The sequence below is a fragment of the Gymnoscopelus microlampas genome, assembly GCF_963454915.1.
Source record: "Gymnoscopelus microlampas genome assembly, chromosome: 4".
Lineage (NCBI taxonomy): Eukaryota > Metazoa > Chordata > Actinopteri > Myctophiformes > Myctophidae > Gymnoscopelus > Gymnoscopelus microlampas.
In genome coordinates this window covers 4,288,637-4,297,178 of record NC_139941.1, presented here as the reverse complement: position 1 = coordinate 4,297,178, position 8,542 = coordinate 4,288,637, and positions in this window count along the sequence as shown.

Genomic DNA, 8,542 nt, shown 5'->3' with positions numbered 1-8,542 from the left:
AGGTCTAGGAGAACCTGACATGCATCTCTCTGACACTGGTTGTATATGACCATTGAAGGGCGAGCCTAGTGGCTCTATTTTTGAATGAAACATGAAACATTTTTTCTAAGAATTTATTAAGAAAAAGCCTGTTTATTGGGCTATTTTTGAATCCAGTAAAGGCACGCTAAGCCTTGCTGGGCAGTGAAATTACTTTGACTTTTTCCAAACTTTTGGGCAGGAATTGGCTCAGATTAGAAACATGGAACAGTCTATTTGGAGCTAAGCCTGTCACACAAATACTAAGTGATCACCTAATCGCAATTGTTTTGCATAATCTGCATACATTTTTTCCCTGATAACATTTTTACTTTTCAGGAGGATCGGTGAAAATAGCAAATATATAGGCTCACAATATTGTGGATCGGCTATTTCCACAATATTTTATTTTAAAATATACAAATTATTAAACATAACATTTTAGTTATGTGTTATATCTGCCCTATGCACATTCGGTTTATGAAGCCTAAAGGCCAGGCTGAAATGCAATTTGTGTTAATCCAAATTATTTGTGCGATTATGAATCATCAATAAAATGTCATAATTATTAGGTTTTATGAGTAATATTTTATGACCATGACAGCCCTAATTTAAGTAGAAATATGATTGGCCATATATTCTGATGGCTAATTTAGCTGTCAATATCAGGTGGCTTGTCATTATTGATGGACATCAATAATTTCTCCCCCTCTTCTGTGCTTACTTTACACAGCTGAAACCACATTCTATTCTTCAGGATATGTTCTGTAATATTGACATAGGGTGCCTATAATGTGCCCCTGCCCCAGAGCTTTTTGTCATCTAGTTTTAATTATTTTTATTTTTACAAAAGAATCACCATTCAAGAAGACTGAGTGGTTTCATTGCTATTTTTTAGCTGCTCTATATTCCATGGTGCCCTGTTCTAACAGCTAACCTTGCTTAACCATGTTTAATATCTTCATGGAAATCTCAAGTTGAACACCTGGTTCATTCTGTATATAAAATGTCAGGTCAACATATTCTGTAGTATATAGTATACTCATCATTGTTCATTGACTTACAAAGTAATTTGTAAGATTTGTAAAGCAACGCTTTTTTTAGTCTTGTATTGACAGTTGCCCATCCTCAAATTAATCATCTAAGTTTCATATTCTTTAATTCCAGATGCTTACATCTTGGGGGAAATTTAACACCCCAGTATGCCCATATATGGCCATGCTGATAATGTCGGTGCAAGGTGCAAAGTAAGCGTTTTTTTGTGTGTGTGGGTGGCTGTTGAAATAGCCACAAAAAGCCACATACAGACACACTGGTTGCGATGGGAACGATGTACAAAAACAAATTTCACCCACTTTTTTACCTTGTAAACCTGTGATGTGACAATAAACCTGATTCTGATTCTAAGAATCACCTAGGCGTGCACGCCTACGTGCACACACATACACACACACTGACTTTCTTAACTTTTGAAGAATCACCTACGTGCACACACATACAGTCTGAACAGCAGCAGTGGTCATACATGCAGCTGCATGAGGAGCAACATAAGCAATGAACATATCTGTACCTTTGACTGTGTCACTCTTAGTTTTCAAGAAATACACAAACACTGCGTAGTCATAAGTGAATGCTAAGGTGTACCTGAACTGATCTTTATCTGTGGGATCTATATTACCAGCCAAAACCGTGTGTACAAGTTCAAGTGCTAGCGTTGCTCTTCTTCAGGCTCTTTTTCTGCTCTAAGCACATTTTCCATTTATGCACACTTCACATTTTATGTTAGATGTATCAGTTTTACCTTTAATTGTCGTCCGCTTGGTGACACTTTGCCACTTTAACACATCCTCATAGTAACTGTGGGCTAGATCGAAGTTTGTGCCATGTTTTAATATCATAACACCCATGATATTCATCAACATTTTCACCTGTAACAGTGTTTAATAAATAAATAGAACAGTCCATCATACACCTGAATGTCAAATGTCATACTGTTCTAGTGGATGAGCTTGTTATGTCCTTCTTTTAAGATGACTGTGGCTCCTTTGGACGTTGCTGTCTTGCCTTAAAAAGGCCTGGGTAAATGATGGGATGTTCAACGTCAGCATTGTCGACACCTCTCGACCTTTATTGTCCCTCAGCCATGTGCGACATTCATATAGCACCCGTATCGACCATAAGCCCTTTCTGCTTAACTCATTAAGATCATGAAAGCATCAGTCATTTTAGATTTCAGCGCAGGACCGAGTGCCGCGCTATGAGCTTGTAGATCTGCATTTTTTTGAGAAATCACGAAAATGTGTGCAAATCTTTGAATATATATTTTTTGAATCAAACATTAAAATAGTAAAATATGTTGTTCCAGGGACCTCCAGAAGCAAATATTTGAGTTAAAGATGTTGTTTAAAAAAATATGTGTATTAAAAGATTTGCACAAATTCAACATTTTTCTAAAATAGCAGATCTACAAGCTCATAGCGCGGCACTCAGTGCTGCGCTATGAGCTTGTATATCTGCTATTTTTGAATAGCCAAAGAAATCTAAAATGACAAAGCTGCGTTCCCGGTCGCAGTCCACCTGGTCCTTTAATGCAAACGTGGGATATTCTTCATCCACTGCTTGTTTCACTTTATCTCGCCTTCTCTGTCTGCTGTTTGCATCCTTGTGCAAAAAAAACTGCACCACTGTCTCTGTTCTCTGAGCTCACCGTGCAAGTCTTGTTTTGTTGTCTCTTAGCCTCTGCAAACTTACTAGGTGTATTTTCCATTGCAGGACAGAGCTCTAAAAAAGAGAGAAGACGTCAAAGAGTTGTTGCTCTTTGTCTGGGGATGATGTGTCTTACGCTGCTGGTTGTGTTCACAGGCCTGACCGTGCACTGTGAGTATTCCAGGTCACAAAAAAAAGGAAAGAAAAGAAAAAACATTTTCTAGTTATGGCAACTACAAAAGCTACTATACAGCATTAACCTAAACCTTGATATGACATCTTTTTGACAACATTTTTAACTTATTTCTCATTATTAGAGTATTAATGAGTATTAATACTTGCATTTGCGAAGTACAATGAAGACAGTGGTGTTAAAATGTTATGCACATAAAAAATAATATATCATTGCGCTTTCTTTTTCTCAAAACAACTTTTCCACAGATGCTTGACCTCAACATGAACAGTAGCAACAGCAGTGTTTATAATCACAGTGTTTGTTCCTTTGCAGGTAAATTAGCCTATGAACAGTTACAGACCCGCTATGACAGCCTGACCATGGAGAGAGACAACTTGACCATAGAAAGAGACAACTTGACCATAGAAAGAGACAACTTGACCATAGAAAGAGACAACTTGACCCTGGTAATAGAGGACTTGACCCTTGAGAGAGACATACTGGCCCTGGAAATAGACAACCTGACCTTGGAAAGAAACAACCTGACCTTGGAAAGAGACGGCATGACCCTGGAAAGAGAAAACCTGACACTGAAGAGAGACAAATTACAGACCAAATACAAGTACATGACCCTGGAGACAAAAATACTACTGACCAAATACAAGGACATGACCCTGGAGACAAACACTTTCCTGACCAAATACAACAACATGACTCTGGAGACAAGCAATTTACTGACCAAATTTAACAACATGACCCTGGAGACAAACACTTTACTGACCAAATACAACGACATGACTGTGGAGACAAGCAATTTACTGACCAAATTCAACAACATGACCCTGGAAAGAAATCAGTTGGAAAGCTGGAGTGAAGGTGAGAGAGGTTACAAACCGTTTTGAAGAAATATCAATCAAGTGTATTTACACATTGCTGATTGACATAGATTTGTCAAATTTGCTGTAAATAATTCAGCCTAGGGAGTGACAGAGTGTAAGCTTCACAACATCATAGCCCTGTATTCAAATATGGCCTCAACAATATCACCTTAAATAAAACAATACACCATAATAAATTCAATCTTAACAAAATAACATAAATAAAGGGGGTGGTTTGGAGTAAAAATACATTTTCATCACAAATACACTTGATTAAAAGTGAAAAGACATGCTATTTAAAAAAAATGAGTATGACTCTTTTATATGACAAAGATTAAAATAGGGCTTAAGTGGTGTTAAAGCGGCACTATGTGCATAAAATGTCATATTTCTTTTTCCAGTATGGTAGAGTATGTTGATACAATATAACTAGAAAAAGCGCTCCTCGGAGCACAGGTCTCCACCAGGTCAGGTAGGTTATTGTGGCCCCCTGGTGGTCCTATAATAGGCCAATGTAAAAAGGGTGACATGTCTTACGCCTTTCACGGCAATCGGACACTGCATTCATGATTTGAGGCATTTTGCTCCAAAAATGTGTTCTGCTAAATTAGACCTGCTGGTGGCGCTATAACAGGCCAATGTGAAAAGGGTGGCATTTCTTCCTCGGCCTAGTGGGAATGTGCCTGCAAAATTTCACAGAAATCACATGCTGCGTTCATTATTTGAGCCATTTATTTTCAAAACGAACCAATCCTGCAAACTTTGGAAGCTAATCCTAGCCAATCAGGAAAATCCTACAGATCTGTGTTAATCACATGACTATAGAGATACTGTGTACCGATTTGCGTGATGTTTTCAAATTCTGTAGGAGTAATACCAAAACATTTGTTTAGCAAAAATCGGCATCCTGGTGGCACTATAACAGGCCAATCTGAAATATTCGGGACAGAGGTTTGGCTTTGGCGTCCAGGAAGTGTGTTTACACAGTTTCACCACGCCAACAGTGCTGGAGATTAGCTGTTCACAGACAGACAGACACACAGACAGACGTACGGACGGACGTACGGACAGATGGATGGACAGGGTGCAAAACATGTCTCGGCCATTTTAGGAGTCCTGTTGTGACTGTTGTATTGAGCGAAACATTTTGTTGACAAGATTTGTAGGGTAGGTAGACAAGGGTAAGGTGGTCTGGAAGGGTGTACTGTATGACTCCCGGCCTGAATTACAGGGCCAGTCCGGGCCTGTTTTAAGTTGCTTTGGATAATACCAGCCACAGTTATAGATAGACTTAATTGGAAATAATGGATTCTTTCATTTGTTTTTTTTAGTCACACATCAGTTTTTTTCTGGTCATGGCTCCTACTGCTTATGTCGAGGTAAAGGAGTCGACAAAATGAACCCAAAACTCATCAAGACTTACCAGGTGTATGAAGCCAGTGCCTACTGTCCTCGCAGGGAGATTGTGTAAGTACAATGTTATAAACATCAGCCTAAATCCTATGATCGATGCATTCATTCATCATTTTACACACTGTTCTCTATCACCTGTCACTGATTATTGTGTCCATCTCCAGTGTGGCAACTGCAAGAGGCAAGAAATGCTTGAATCCAGAGTCAAACCTGGGAAAGTTTATCTACGAAAAACACCATAGCAGGTAAGATTAACATTAATATTAGCCTGACTGAGCTGTACTAAAATAATATAAACCAATATGGAAATCAATATTTAATCCAGACTAAGACGAAACAATATTCTAAGACTGATGTGACTTATTTTCTTTCAGGAATGAAAATAAACATGTGGTGAAAGAAACACCACCTTCAATCACCTCTACACTGACCTCAACATCCTCTGTCCCTATATGACCTCATCATCTGTCCCTATGACATCATCATCTGTTACCACATTGCACTGAACTAAACATCTCTTCTGAAGACCATATGATTTATTTTTGTAATAAAGTGCCTTTCATTTACATGTAAATATTTGTAGATAAATACTAAATATTATTGTATTGTTTATAATAAACATTATATAAAGATACATTTTACAGATGTATTGACCATGATTTTCTCCACACTTTTTGCCTGTACTAAACAAGATCTTGAGCCCTGGACTATCCTCCCTCTATCACTTCTGGCCATATTATTCTGTCACAATGAATATAGCTCCTACATTTCTGTCTTTTTCAGGGTTTCTCATTTTTTATTCAGAAACTTTATTTTTCAAATAGATGTCATCAATTCAGTAATTACCAGGAACAAGAAAGTTCCAAGATCACGCAAGACAATCTATTTATTTGTATTACAATGTTTGTTTTATTATATTACTGAGCTCAGTGGGCTGCTACTTTTCAGCCTATTGTAGTGGTTGCAGCAGTAGGATTTGGCCTCATCCACAGTGTGGTGGCTCATGGAGTCTACCTCATGTAACCCTGTGTCTCTGGTAGCTTTGCTGTGTTTCCTCACCCTCACATTTGTACCAATATCCAGTTATAGTCAGGGAATATTATCAGAACAATCTGGAATCAATTCCTTACCAAGAAATGTCTGTGTAAATGTGTTTATAAAGGTGTTTAGTAGCATTAAAACACCCACTTTTCCAGCTAGTTACAAATATTTTTTCTTATCTTTTTTTGTATGAAAATATTATAACATTTTTGTCAAAATATTTTCAGATGGGGGTCCGTGGCCAAATATACATATCAATTTGGGGGTCCTTGACATGGAAAAGTTTGAGAACCACTGACATAAAGTGCATAGTGATGTAAAGTGCATAGATCAGTATCACAAATGGACAGAAGAGGGAGACAGAGTACCTCCTTATACAGTATACAGTACGTGCTCATTTAGGAGAATGATCAGAGGTAGTCTTGTCCAAATATGGACTTCCACATAGCCCCAGACTGCCTCCAAAAACACACATTCAATCATCTTTCCCTGCTCAGTGTATTGCAATCTATATATAACTTTTTTGAGCACAAATTAGCACAACTTTAAATTAAAAAGTAGCTTTATTAGTTCATTTAGATTTCTCAAATAGTAGTTTCAAAATTATAAAAGCCAACAAGCGCAGAGAGTGAGTTTGGAGTGTCACTGTCAGGCTCCAGACATGATCAAGTCATTTGTAACCCTCTCCCATGGACAGACACAATAGGCAGGGTGTCACACTCTGACTTAGTGAGGATAGTGTTTGCCGAAAGGCATAGTTTGAAACCACTGGCAAAATAGCAAAAATGCCAAAAATCGCCAGACAGAACCCTCGATGTTGCAGAATGGAAGTGGATTTTATTCACCTTCTTACATCTCAGGAAAATCATGAACAAAAATAATGACGCACAGCAAACTCTATATACACACACTGGACAGATTGGCCCTGGGTTTACTCCTCAACAGTTCTTCGCTGACTGCCAAGCAGTGGCAGGTCCCCCTACTTATATAGGCTAGGCCCCGCCCATTGGACCGTACCAAACCTGAATTGAATCCTCAATTTAACCAGTTAATTGTAATGTCCAGAGACATTACAATTCATATCCACACTTTAAAGTGTCACATATTACTCAAAGAATTTCCCACATAATCAGAATTAATATTAGAGTACCCATCTTCCCACTTTACCAATTTTAAACCAACCCACAGTTGGTATGGTTCAGCATGGGTGGAATGAGCATGCTTGATTGCATGCTCCCTACACTGGAGTCAATGCAATCAAACAATCAACCATCAAACAATATATCAATACAATCAAACAAATATCATTCTCTGCAACTTAAACAATACAGAATAATTAAATAACACAGGAATTTACTAAAGTCTGTTATATGTATCATCAGTGGCAGGGTGAACTGCCACACAGGGAATATCACAAAACTCTGAGAGCAAATTCCCTAACAAGAAATATCTTCACCAAAGTGTCTGTAAAGGTGTCTACTATAACAATCTGAAATTCAACTCCCCTAAGCCTAGGAGAACCAGTGACAGAAACGCTAAACATTGCCTACAACCTAATCTGGGAAAAAGTTGAACATGTTTAATTTGTCGCTTGTGAGGGGTCAAACTCTGTTTCGTTTTTTTTTCATGATTCTGGCTTAGTTGCATTGCATTTGTTTTGTGTTTGGAAATGTACAGTACTAGAAGTTCGGGCCGCTATGCGGCCCGAACGTCTAGCGTGACGCGTCGTTCACTTTGCAGTGCCACCTTACAGGCACCTCACAGTGTGAGAGAGAGTTTTGTGCTCTCCTAAATCCACGGCAGGCTTTGAAAGTACCCACTTCAGAAAGAGGTGACGTGCATCACCTCTCCAATGACCAAAACCCACTATGGAAGCCGTCGAACTGGTGCGATCTGACGGCATCCTAGAATGTATAGGTAGGATGTGATGTCATGCGTGATGTCATGCTGTTTGTGTCCATATTCGGGACGACCGTCTCATCGTGATGTCAGATTACGTCACACTGGCGTGATGTCAGATTACGTCACACTGGCCACATACAACGTACGTACATACTGACAACCGACATGGCGCAGGATTCAAATTGTATATATAGATACTGTATGATAATGTGAAAACTCTCACTTATGTGCAAATGCTTTATTTCCTACCTCCTTGCCTAATCAAGCATTTAATTTAAAATGTATGAAGGTAAAGGACATGAGGACCTCCGAGATGTTGTGACTACCCGAACCAGTCCGGCTAATGTGATTGGTCAGAGATTGGTTTGGAAGAGACACAAGCCAACTTCCACGAGGAACAAACACCTCT